Below are 12,378 nucleotides of genomic sequence, written 5' to 3'. Positions count from 1 at the left end.
AGAGCCCCAGGCGAGCAGTGGGTTCTAGCCCAGCACTCTTCACCCTCTGATACAACCCAGGAGAAGCCCCTTGCTTTTCTCAGGCTCAGACTCCTCACCTGTCAAACTGGGATAAATCACAGGGCTGATCTGAGAACACTAACACACACAGGGTCTGGGGCTGGGTTCCAATCCCAGGCTTTACCCACTTCTTGGTCATGTAACCTCAGTCACATTACTAGACCTCGCACCGTAAACCGTGAGGAACAGGAAGGCTGTGAGTAGCAAGGGGGCTCCTACTGCATCGAACGGAGAGTTGTGGCTCCCAGCACCTCCCTGTTCAGGTCCTGAAAGCTGATGTCCCTCCTTGCCTTTCTCTGCAAGAGCAGAGCATGGACAGGAGCAGGGCAGAGCTGGCCCCACTCGCCTTTCCACCTGCTGCCCGCCTACAGTCAGACAGCACTGGGCGGGCGTCTCAGCCCCGGGTGGCTAACTACAGCTGTGCGCTGGAGCAAGGCAGTTTCTCACCCGTAAAATGCAAATAAGGACCCTAGTCTGGGGGCTGAGTGTAAAAACAAACATAGTGGCTTTTTTTTTTTTGGAATGTGCGTTTTGCTCTTGAACCACCTCCACTTTCCTAGAAAACTTGAAGAGCACACTCATCCTCTTTTTTACCACTGACTCCGCCTCCCACCGTTTTCAGCCAGTAATTTCAGTGAGCTTCCAGCTCCAGTGCCTTCGATTCTCACTTCCTTTCGGCTCTGGACTTTGTGGCTTCTGCATCTGCTTTGTACCTAGTGGACACCTGGCTTAGGAGGTGAGCTAGGGTCCCCGGGCCTGTCCAGAATGAGCTTCTTCCCATGATGGCCCTTGGCCCCAGCTCTCCCAATCTCCCCATTCCCATCCCCACTTCCAGCTAATTTTGGCTAAATGCTGCCTGGGGTGTCTCAGAGGCAGATGACCCAGGCCCTTGCAGACCTGGGCTGGCTGTGACATGTCTGAGCCACTGTTGCCCTGCCCCCCATAAAAAAGGCCATTTAACATGAGCTCTTCCTCTGTTGGTGAGAGCAATAAACCAGGCTCCTTACGGAAGGCGCATGGTAACCCAGGCTCCCCTTCCTTCCCCCCTCTGAGAAAGGACATCATTTTAGGTCCCCATTAAAATCTCTGGCCATCCATTAAGACAACTCCAGGCATGTCCCTTAAAGGAAATCATGGGTTCCCAAGTGCCTTCTGGGGAAAGGCTTCACCTAACTCTACCAGCACCCACGTACAGGTTCTCCCACAAGTCCTACCTGTATTCCTCAGAGGGGCGGTCTGTATGCACTGCCACTCCCTCCCCCTCAACTGTCCCCCCAATCCTCCTCCCTCCACACTCTACTGAAGCAGCTCTAAGTGGGCCAAATGCAGAGGTCACATCCTCGTCCTCCTTTCCAGAGACCTTCTGATCCCATTTTTGCATTCATCTTACTCCGCATTCAGCAAGCAGCCACAGGAGGCCATGCTAAGCAATGCTGGCACAGCAACAACAACAGCACATGTGCACAGCAAGTGGCCTGTCCTCCCAGAGCTTTCCACTACCGGTCATCCTCTGACCCGATGGCGTTGGGGCTACTATTTCTCCAACACTCTTTCCCTCGCCCCCATCAAGTTATCCTTTAAGGCTCAAAACTCGCCCGTTCTTCTTCTCCGTCTGTGGATTTATCCTAGCATAAGCTCCCCGGAGATGGGAGCCACGGTGTACCTATTGCAGGATATTCTGGGCATAACAGGTACTTGACAAATACTGAAAAAATAAATCCCCCTCAGGGCACCTCTCCTACTCGGCTGCCCCCTGCTCTTTTTGGAGCACCCCCACAAGTGCCCCCTGGAGTCCTGGCCTAGTCTTTCCAACATCCTTGGCCAGGGGGATCCAGTCATCCCACCTATCCCATCTACCCAGGCCTGTGCCACCTCCAACACTCTCTCTCCTGTGATTCGCATGCATCCCACTGTCATTAAGTGGCACCTCCAACACTCTCTCTCCTGTGATTCGCATGCATCCCACTATCATTAAGTGCCACCTCCAACACTCTCTCCTGTGATTCCCATGCATCCCACTGTCATTAAGTGCCACCTGCCCTCAGGAGCCTCCTCTCATTCCCCCAATGCTCAGCCACCCACCTCCTCCAGGCTCCATGCACAGAGGGCTAACCTACTACTAAGTCTGCAGCTCGCTCCCCACCACCCCCACCATGGAATCCAGTCTCCGCTGAGTACGGGCTCCTTTCCCGAAGTCATGCTGTTTCTATCACAGCTATAGAATCCTGTCCCAGATCTCGGTAAGGATTAAGCATGAGCAACAGGAGGCAAACTAAGAAAATCCAGAGCGGACTTATTTTCAGGGCCAATGAAAGAGCTTGCATACAGTTAACACAAACACCCATCATGAAGCTTATCACCGCAATGATGTTTATAAGATAGTTCACTTGTATGCATAAGAAATTAGCAGAACTCAAATAAGGTCAGAGGGATGCCTTATCAGGAAGACAGTAAAGTAATGAAAAGGAATCAGGTCCCCAGGGTAATAAACAGATCAGCTGCCACACAGTCACAGAAAGGTGTAAATATGGATCCTGTAATCTGGATCCTGTCCCTCTATCATCCTGACCCCAGCGATGACCCCCATGGTATAGGGCATGGGCAGCTGCCAGAGCGATCTTTCATATCACAAGGTGGATGTCACTTCTCTGCTTAAAACCCTTGCATGGTGTCCCACTCCAGTGGGAGTACAACACAGCATCTTCCACTTGGGTCAGTGGGGCCCTGCCCACCTCACCAGCTGCACCCCTCTTTCTTCAGCGCCAGGCCCATCAAAGCACCAGGCTCTCTGCAGCCTCAGTCTTGGCAGAGCCCAGTACAACTGCTATACTCTCCCCACGCCCCATTTTGCTCCACTCCTACTCATCCCTCTCCACTAAATCCTGCTTCTTTCCAGAGGCCTTTCCAGATCCTCTTGTCTACGTGAGGCCCCTTCACAGCACCCCATCCTTTCCCTTTATATCACAATTTCCGATGACACGTTGGCATGATTACTTCACATCTGGCTCCCGAAGAGACTATGAGCTCCATGAGGGCAGGGACCACGTTCCGTAGGATTTGTCCAGCTCCTAGAATGCAACAGGCACTCAGTAAATATGTGCCGAGCAAGGTTTTCTGGGGCAGACCTCACGTCGTGGAGGCCACAGACCCATTGTAGAAGGAATGGTGGAGGCTGCCTATTTTACATTCTCTGTGGAGAGGACAACGCAGAGATCAGGTTAGCAGTGATGTCAGAACCACCAGCAATGTGCTCACAAAACCATCTCACTCGGCAGCAGGGTTTATAAGTCCAGACAGGCTAAGTTAACAGTCAGCAGCAGTCGCCTGCTAGAGTAGGAGCAAGGGCCACAGTACCAGCTACAGGCACTGCCTGGAGGGAAGCTGGGGCCACAGGCCAGGCCAGGGTCGAGGCTGGTCAATTCACATCCCCCAAAGGCCAAGAGGGCAGTGTTGAGACAGGTGCACTTTTGCCTGCATGGCAGCATCTGAAATTCTGGGATTCCCAGGCAAAAAGGTCAGCGAGAACCCCCTTTGCCACGCTTTATTAAAAACTGAAGATGGGTGGCCTCAAAGAGAATCTTTCCCTCAAGTTAAGTTCACCCACATAAAATATACCTGCCTACTACTTAAAAGAAAAACACAGTGTTCAGAAGCTCATATGAGGGAAATAATATGTTATGGTAATGACAGTGGTAAACATTAAGTTAACCTTGACGAAAAGGAAATTATAAAAACATCAACAGCTCTGCCTACAGCTATAAAATAATTAAGGGAACTCTGGTTTGGAAGGTAGAAAGTTATCTCAAGAGGGGGTACAGACACACACACACACACTCTCTGCACTTAAAGGGTCATTCTACTCCTTCAGCAGTGGGTCTATTTCTAAGGGAAAGAAGTTTCTGGCACAGTCGTTTTTATGTACACTGTGCACGTGACTTTTCTACCAGACACATAATGCTAAAGGGTTTTACTCCATTAATTATTTTTTTCCCCATCAATCATTATTTTTATTGTTTTGCGGTGAACATTATTCTCAAGGTCCCCCTTTCCAGTCAAATGGCACTTAAGGGGAAAATGTAAATGGAGATAATTTCATTCATAGTCAGCTCTTCTTTGGCAGAGGAGGAGCAACGAAGACAAGTGAAAACTGTCATTGTTCAAATCGTGGCTCCGGTACGCGCCAGCTGTGTAACCTCAGATCAAGTTACTTACCTTTTCTGTGCCTGTGTTCCTAACAACATAATTATATTTTACTTATCGGCTTGTGGTGGGTATCAAATGAGAGAATTCATAGCCATTTAGAATAGTGCCTAGCATGTGGAAAGCCCTCACACCATTTGGCGTTGTTATTTATCATCAGTAAAGTCAAATTCATTCAGTTACGAAGCATACCTTCCCATGGCACAAGATCTCCTTAGCACTTGCATTAAACTTAACGAATCTTGTTGGGTCAGTGCTACTCTACCCAGAATGAATACCATTAACTTTAGCTAATTTAGGGATTTCCATTCTGTTCCTTGGACCTCCTTTTACTAGTCCCAGGTTGGAAGTGAATATCAGACAGATCAAGAAAACAAAAACAAAAACAAAAGCTGTTTTGTGGAGTTTATTTGGAGGACTTGGGGGTTGAAAGGGAGGGTAGGAAGAAGTATGGCAAGCTCTGAAAAACCTTTTGCTGAACTTGTGGCCTATAAACCATAAAACATTATCCAGGTCACTGATGTGGGGATCAGAGGGCTTGTGGCATTTGTGACAAACTCAATGATTCTTTCATTACAACAGACCCCTTAAAATTGAATGACTCTGGGCTGCTTGCGTTCAAAATGTCAACTTCATTTTACCTGTTTTGCTAATGATTTCAAATCACCTTCCTAGAATAACTACTCTTGGTTCGAATCTCTAATTACCTCTGAAACAGTCCCAGCAGCTGGATATAGATTTCTGAAGAGCTGTGAATGGTTAACGTGTCTGGGGTCCCGTGATGTAGATCTGTTTTCAAGTCACCCCCTTAACCTCTGCTAGACTTTTAAGCTTCAAAAAATAGATTTTATGAGTACCACCTCCTCTGTAAATCCCATGGTGCCAAGTCCAATGACTGCGTCCAATTAAATGGGATTCAGAAAGACCCTGATTGGGGAGAACAGCATGTACCTTTTCATCAGGCTTCAGGCAAGACCAAAGCCACGAGCAGAAACATGGTCCAGCCCCAAGTCCCCTTAAACTTGTCTTGTCCGCCTTCTGGAAAGCAGCATAGCACAATGCCCACATCACATGCCCACACACAGCCAGTCCCCTAACCACGGCTAGTTTGCTTTACAGAGAGAAGGCATGGCACTAATAATCTTACAGATCACTGTGTGCTTACTGCGTGTTGTGGACCGTTTAAATCATTTGCATGCAATATCTCAATCCTCAAAACAAGCCATGTAAGGGACAACAGATATTCAGGTCATGTTACAGTTAAGCAAAGCAAGGTCACATTAAGTGAGGAAGCCGTGGCGTGACCTCTGAGAATCTAATCCCACAACCTGCACTCTTAGTTATGGAAAATAGACAGCGATACAGCAATTAACCAGAACCGTTTACTTATACATTGGAGGGTAGGCAACGGTCATAAATTGTCCCAAACCATACATAACCCACAAAGAATTTTGCAATTTCAACTCCTGCTCACAGGTTCAGTGTCCCAAGCATTGTGGGGAGTCTGAGAGAAAAGAATGTCGAATGGCTGTAACTCCCAAGGAGTTCTCAGCCCAAAGGTAGACAGACGCTGCCTACATTATTAGACACTGCTAAAATACAATGTGGGGATCCCTGGGTGGTGCAGCGGTTTGGCGCCTGCCTTTGGCCCAGGGCACGATCCTGGAGACCCGGGATCGAGTCCCACGTCGGGTTCCCAGTGTGTGGAGCCTGCTTCTCCCTCTGCCTGTGTCTCTGCCTCTCTCTCTCTCTCTGTGACTATCATAAATAAATAAAAATCAAAAAATAAAAATAAAAATAAAATACAATGTGATAAGCACCCAGGTGACACAAACACTGCCAAGGTCTGGGGTAACAAACAGGGTGTGTGTTTGTGTGTGTCAGGGGCAAAGAGGGGACAACACTTTTCTCACTCAACATCTGTTTATTCTTCAACAGACTGGGTGACACAGAATGGGTGCTCGGGGAGGAAACCATCCTCTATGGTTCTGTCCTGTTGCTCAAACACATAAGACAATAAAAAGGGACTGCCCGGCCAAGCCGTCCTTACAAATATGCCATTCTCAAGATTCTTGTCCCATTTTACTTACAAATGACGTTGCAACCCAGTTGCACCGCCAGGGCTGTGAGAGCGAAAACTTCACTAATTACCTTGAGAGACACCAACGTTCGGGAACGCTCAATGCTCCCGGGTAGGCGAAGAGGGTTATTTCTCGGAACTGCAGAATAAAACAGTTTCCTCCCAGAAATCAAAGCCCCAGAGAGATCACACTGATTTAATTCAACTCTAAAAACTCTAATTAGTGGTTACATAAAATGACTAATTACTTCTCCCTGGTTTTAGGCAGTTTGTGCCGTGTCACTTGGAAAGCCTAGGAGCTGTGCAATCCGCAGGAAGCAGGATGCTAATTAGCATTGTCGATTGGGGACACGGCTGTAATATTTCCCAGCAACTCTGTGAAATTTGTACACATATCAAGCGAGAATGCCAGACTCTCTGCAGCTTTTGCTAGCTTTTGGCGTAAAGGTCTAAAAATACACGCAGGCATTTCCAACCGCAGCCGCGACGGTGCAAGGGGCCAACAGAGTGCACGCGCCGGCCACGCAACCCTCCCCCCCGGGGCGGCGCTGCGCTGCGGCCTCTGCTGCCGAGGAGCTGAGCGGCCGGGCCCGGGCCGTGCGGAGGCAGAGCGAGGGGCTTCTCGGCGGCTCCAGGCCCCGGCTCCGCCCCACGCCTGCCTCCGCGGGCGCCGCGCCTCGGTTCTCATAAAGCTTCACACTTCCCGGGCGCGCGGCTCGGGGCAGTTCAAAGGCTGCAGGAGGAAGTGAGGTCCCGGCGCGGCGCGGGGAGGGGAGGGGAGAGGAGGGGAGGGGAGAGGAGAGGAGAGGAGGGGAGGGGAGGGGAGGGGAGGGAGGGGGGGGCGGGAGGGCAGGGCTCCCGCAGCGCGGCCCTCGGGCAGGGGCTCGCCGGACGCCAGCCGCCCACCCCGGCGCTTTTGAAAGTAAACTCGTACCTGCCTGTTGCGCTCTCCGCGGCGCCGGCGGACTCGCCCCCCCGCCTCCGGGGCCGCCTGAGCCTCGGCAGCGAGGTGCGGACACAGGCCGGCTCCGGGCGCTGACCCGGGCGCTGACCCGGGCGCTGGCCCCGCGGCGGGGCGGGAACGCGGTGCGCGCCCGGCTCCCGGGGAGCGGAGGACCGCCCGGCCCCGCCCGGCCCCCGCCCCGGGAACGTCCTGGCCGGGACGCGCACCGGGGACGCACCCCGAAGTCCGAGGCGCGGGCGCAGCAGCGACCGCGGGGAGGGCGAGGGCGGGGGCGGGGGCTCGATCGGGGTGCGGCGCGGGGCGCGGGGCGCGGGGTCCCAGCCCGGGGCGGGGGCGCGGGGCGCGGGGGCTCCGCGGCTGGGGGGGGGCCTGCACCCCGCGCCCGGCCTCTCGCGGGACTCACCTCTGCGCCGGCCGAGCGGGCTCCGCGGCCCGCGCTCTCGGCTCTCAGCGGCCCCGGCTGCGCGGCCTGCGCTGGGCTCCCTGAGAGGCAGAGCCCCGCCGCCGCCGCCGCTGCGCTGCCGCTTTCCGCTTCCTGTCCCGGCGCCGCCCCGCAGCCCGAGCCCAGCCCCGCGAGCCCGGCGCGGCCGCGAGCCAAGAGCAGCGAGCGCGGCCGCCCCGCCGCGGGCCCGGCCCACCTGCAGCGCAGGGCGGGCCCGGCCGGCGTCTCCCCGCCCCCCGCTCGCGATCACCCACGCGCGTGCACGCTCACGCTCACGCACACGCGGGCCGACCTCACACACGCCCGCTCCTCCACACACCGCGAGCACGCGGCTTGCCATTGACCCCACGCGAGCCCCAACATTCTTGCACCCTCAAAAGCGCGCGTGCATGCGCCCCCCCCACACCCACACACACACTCACAATCGTGCACAAAATCCCAGCCTGTTTGCCTACACCAGAGCCCCGCACACATTCGTACTGACCAGGGACTAACCCTCCCCACCACCCACACTCATATACACGGTCCAAGAGCTGAACTACAACTGTCCATAGACACCCACACCTCAACCAAGGTACATTACTCACACGTAAACTCACACACAGCCCAGGAAATGAGCCCACAAATAACCACACACAGCCAGACCCCCGCCGCCAACCCTCTCCCTTGTAACAGAGGAATCATTGCCATCCTCCCCTGCCCCTCCCCCCACCTGTTTTCTAGAAACTGCTGGAAGAACACACCTCTGAAGGCCGGCAGGCAGCCCCAGGTTTCAGTCCTGATTCAACCAGATTGGCATCCATCTCTGAGTCCATTTCCCTGTCCAGAAAGTAAGAGGCTGAGAACCGCAACCTTGCAGGATCATGGTGGGGAGATAGTGGCAAGTGGCTGGTGCCAAGTAGGCCTGAACAGATGTCAACTGTTTCTACGAATATTTGCATTCTTCTTCCTTAGTTGTCTTGTGTGGGTAGGGCTAGGGATCCCTGTAGAGAGTCTGGAATCTGGCTGGAACCCAAAGCTGCTTACATGAGCTCTCGAGTAGAGGCATGCCTGATGAACCACTGTGGGCAGTTGGTGTGGGGAAACACACACCTACCCCGAGCTCGCCTTACTTGGGGAACTTTAACCCCCAAAGCCATCACTGGCCCCTCACCACCTCTCTTCCCCACCCCATAGTCTCTCCCGTATATTGGACTTCTTCAGGGTACATACATTACATGTCTGGTGTGCCAACCCTGACCCCCACCCTCACCCCCCAGCCTGCCACCAGGTTTCACTGCTCACTCTTGGCAACCCAGGACATCTGCCTACCTTTCACCAACCTGTCACCAGTCCCCAGAGGGCAGGTGCTGCTGACTCAGGTAGCCAGCTTCCCAAGGATAAAGTCAGTTGTCTCTCCACCATGCTCAGGTGCAGAAATGTAGAGCTTTATAAAAACCTGTGTCCTTCATCTTTAAAATGTAGACCCTTCAAGTTTACAACAGGCCAGGGATTTCCATTCCTAGTTATGATGCTCCTGAATAGTCCCTATGAAATACACAAATCCTCACTAAACATTGGTGGGAAGTGACTATAATTCACTGCAGTTTATGAAATCTAGGGGAATAGTGCAAAATAAACTCTATTCTAAGACAATAAATTCACATTTAAATGCCATTTAGTCTTTGTTTTAACTTCTCAAGTATCCAAATGTAACAGGTAAGAGCTGGAAAACACGTCAGGTGCTGAAGGATGGTCTGTATCACCTGGAGGCCTGCCCTGGCTCCCATTTTCTATATAAAGCCGCTTAGGCTTATTTAGCTCTTGCCTAAAGCTGAATTCTCCAGCTTAACCTGAATTAGTAATGAAGGTAAAATTGTGAATTCCATCTGCCACTCCATTGTTTCACTTCTCCATTTGTTACAAACCCAACGAGGTAAGTACGGTACTAGGTGTTGGGTGTTCTCAAGACTCCAGCATGACTATTTTTGTTTCACAAATTCATGCATATATTTCTCCCTGCCCATCCTCATGGACCTGGAATGCTACTCACTAAAACTTCCTCTGTCTGCCAAGATCCAACTCAAATGCCATCTCTTCCCAAAGCCTTCCCTAGTTCTCACAACCAGAAAGCATTCCTCTACTCTATTTAAACTCACATAGCACTCTGAGTTTTTATACTCACCTTCTTACCTTGTATTGGTTATTCTGCTGCCCAGTAATGTAACTACCATGTCTCATTTATCTTATTTCCATCAAAGATCTTTCCACATAGTAGTTGCTTAAAAAAAAAAAAAAAAAAAAAAAAGCCTAGCAAAAGAATGAATGACTATAAGATACCACTTGCCCTTGAGACGTTCATAATCTAACCGGGGAACAATCTAATTGAAAAGTTATGACATAAGCGCATAAAGATAGCTAACAACAGAAGAAAATACATAAAATGCCAAATGCACTAAAGGTACACTTTTCAAGAAGTCACTTATCCAGCCTCGAGAATCCTGAATACACTTGAAGAATAGCAGTTACATGAGAAAGGCCTCTGATCAACAAAATAAACCATACAAAATCCATGCTTTCAAGTGGATAGACTTTACAAATGGGAGAATCTCTCACACCCTCACTTAGGTACTGTTTATACTTTGTTTACAAACCTTTCTTGTAAACTTCATCATCTGATTTCTAACCCCACTGTCAATTAGACACTTATCAATGGAGAGCAGGAGGTGATGTCAGGAGACCCCAGAGTCTACAAAGGGGGGTCTTTGTGAAGCTTGTTAAATTCCTAAGTGCCAATTACATGTCTTGACACACTGTCAAGCCACAGAATAATAGCGATGAGCCTGAGGTTAGGTGGATATTCTGTATACAGTACTCTAGGGAGACAGGAAAAAAATTTTTTAAAAAGGAGAAAGATTTGTATCCAATATGTTTGAAATGTTATAAAATGCTGATTTTTTTATAGAGAAATATTCTGCGAAAGCCACATATGTAAAGGATACATGTTATCTAGGTTAGTAATGCCGGTGATGGAGTGCTGAAATGTGGGTTCTTAGTGTCTAAGGAGAGAGTCACAAGGGCCTGGATGGTCAGTCAGGGTCAACTTCTCATTACCTTGAGGACAGAAGGAAGGAGAATGAGCAGAGGTGGATGGCATGGCTGGAAGAGTGATTGGCTTATCTCAAGTGCTTAATAAATATGAGTTGAATAAATGGGTAAATAGTATTTCTGTTTGGAGTAGGGGCAGGGGTGTGGGAAGACCAGTGTCTGAGATATGGTCAAGAGCAGTAGCCGAGCAGTTAGGCTCAAGATAAGCACTCATGCTAAGACACAGAGCATTCAGAATTGAGTGGCCATCTCAGAAGGTAGAGAATTTTGAATCCAATGTAGTGTTTGAACTTTTTTAAAAACAGGCTAGCAACATAATATTTATTCATTGGTCCATTCATTCAAAAACATACACTTAAAACCTACTACAAGCCAGACAATGTATGAACTATTAGAGATACACAGATAGGTATAGAAACAAATATTTCCTGAATACTTACTGGTGCCAGTCACTATTCTAGGCAGACAAAAGCTTCTGCCCTCATGAAGTGTATATTCTAGAGCAGAGAGAGATATGGACAAAGGAGCAACATGTATGTTGGAGTCAAACAAATAAAAACAGGAGGAAAGGGATGAGGGCAGGAGCTCAGGCTGCTGGATGAGGCTGCTACTCACACCCACACAACCAATATGAGAGCCCTGTGACTGACCCAGACTCGAGATGGGAACCCTGTGGGTGCAGAGAAAGAAGGGCCAGCTCAGCCAGCAGAGGCAGCATGGCTTCCCCTGGCCGTGACTCTGGGAGCAGAACTTGGAGGATGAGTATCTGGCAGATAAAGAAGGAGGAGATTTTCTGGGTAAAAGCACGGAAGTGTGATGAAGCACGTCCAGGAGGCTGTATTGGACGGCGGCGAACAGTGCTGAGAAGCTGGTGGAGAGCAGGGCAGGGAGGAGGCTGTGTGGAATGCAGACTGGAGGCCTTGGGGGCTCTGGTGCCTGCCGGTGGTGTCATGGGGCAAGGACAGGAAGGCCCAGAGTGTTGAAGCAGCATGCACCTGTGAGCAGAGTGGCAAGGGGTGAGCATAAGGAAAGACGCAGGGCTGAGGTGGGAGGGAGAGGGGAGAAGGGTGGGCTCAGCCCAGAAGAGGAGGCACAGAAAGCTTTATATGGTGAACCTAAAAGTTTGGACATTATCTGGCAGGCAATCGGGAACCTATGGAGAGGAGTGAGATGAGCTGGTTTGTGGCACGTGGAGAGTGATTTGTGGAGGAAGAAGTAGAGGCAGGGAGACCCAGGCAGGGGCTGGTGAGACACCGGGAACCCGAATGACAGATGCTGCCATTCTAGGCAGGTGGAGAACCAGGAGGAAAATGTGCAAGGAGGGAAGGGGAGTCCGTTTTAGGCATGTTGGATGTCAGTACCATCGGGATGTGTCCGTGCAGACAGTACTAGAACCGACTGAGCACTCATTCTATACCAGGCATTGCGCTTTGTGTTTTATAGGTCTTATTCATTCCTCACTCTTGTAGAAATTATATTATCTGCATTTTACAGAGAAGAAGACGCAGGCATAGAAAAGGGGAGTAAGTTGCGAGAGGTCACCCA

General features: G+C 50.8%; 1 protein-coding gene across 4 annotated transcripts in view; it reads right to left on the bottom strand.

Moving 5' to 3' along the window:
* Positions 1-7,840, bottom strand: part of VANGL1 (VANGL planar cell polarity protein 1) — a 53,474-nt gene extending 45,634 nt beyond the window's left edge. For 2 of the 4 annotated variants that reach the window (XR_005372615.1, XM_038561858.1), the window contains exon 1: positions 7,708-7,840. The gene's annotated coding sequence lies outside the window, so the exon portion shown is untranslated. Of the gene's footprint in view, positions 1-3,054; positions 3,129-7,274; positions 7,414-7,707 lie in introns of those variants that run through there. The other 2 variants (XM_038561859.1, XM_038561860.1) reach the window with 2 other exon arrangements.
* Between the last annotated feature and the right edge of the window lie 4,538 nt (positions 7,841-12,378).

This window comes from Canis lupus, chromosome 17, assembly GCF_011100685.1.
Source record: "Canis lupus familiaris isolate Mischka breed German Shepherd chromosome 17, alternate assembly UU_Cfam_GSD_1.0, whole genome shotgun sequence".
NCBI lineage: Eukaryota > Metazoa > Chordata > Mammalia > Carnivora > Canidae > Canis > Canis lupus.
Note: the sequence above shows the minus strand (reverse complement) of the source record. Positions and strands in the feature narration are given on the sequence as shown.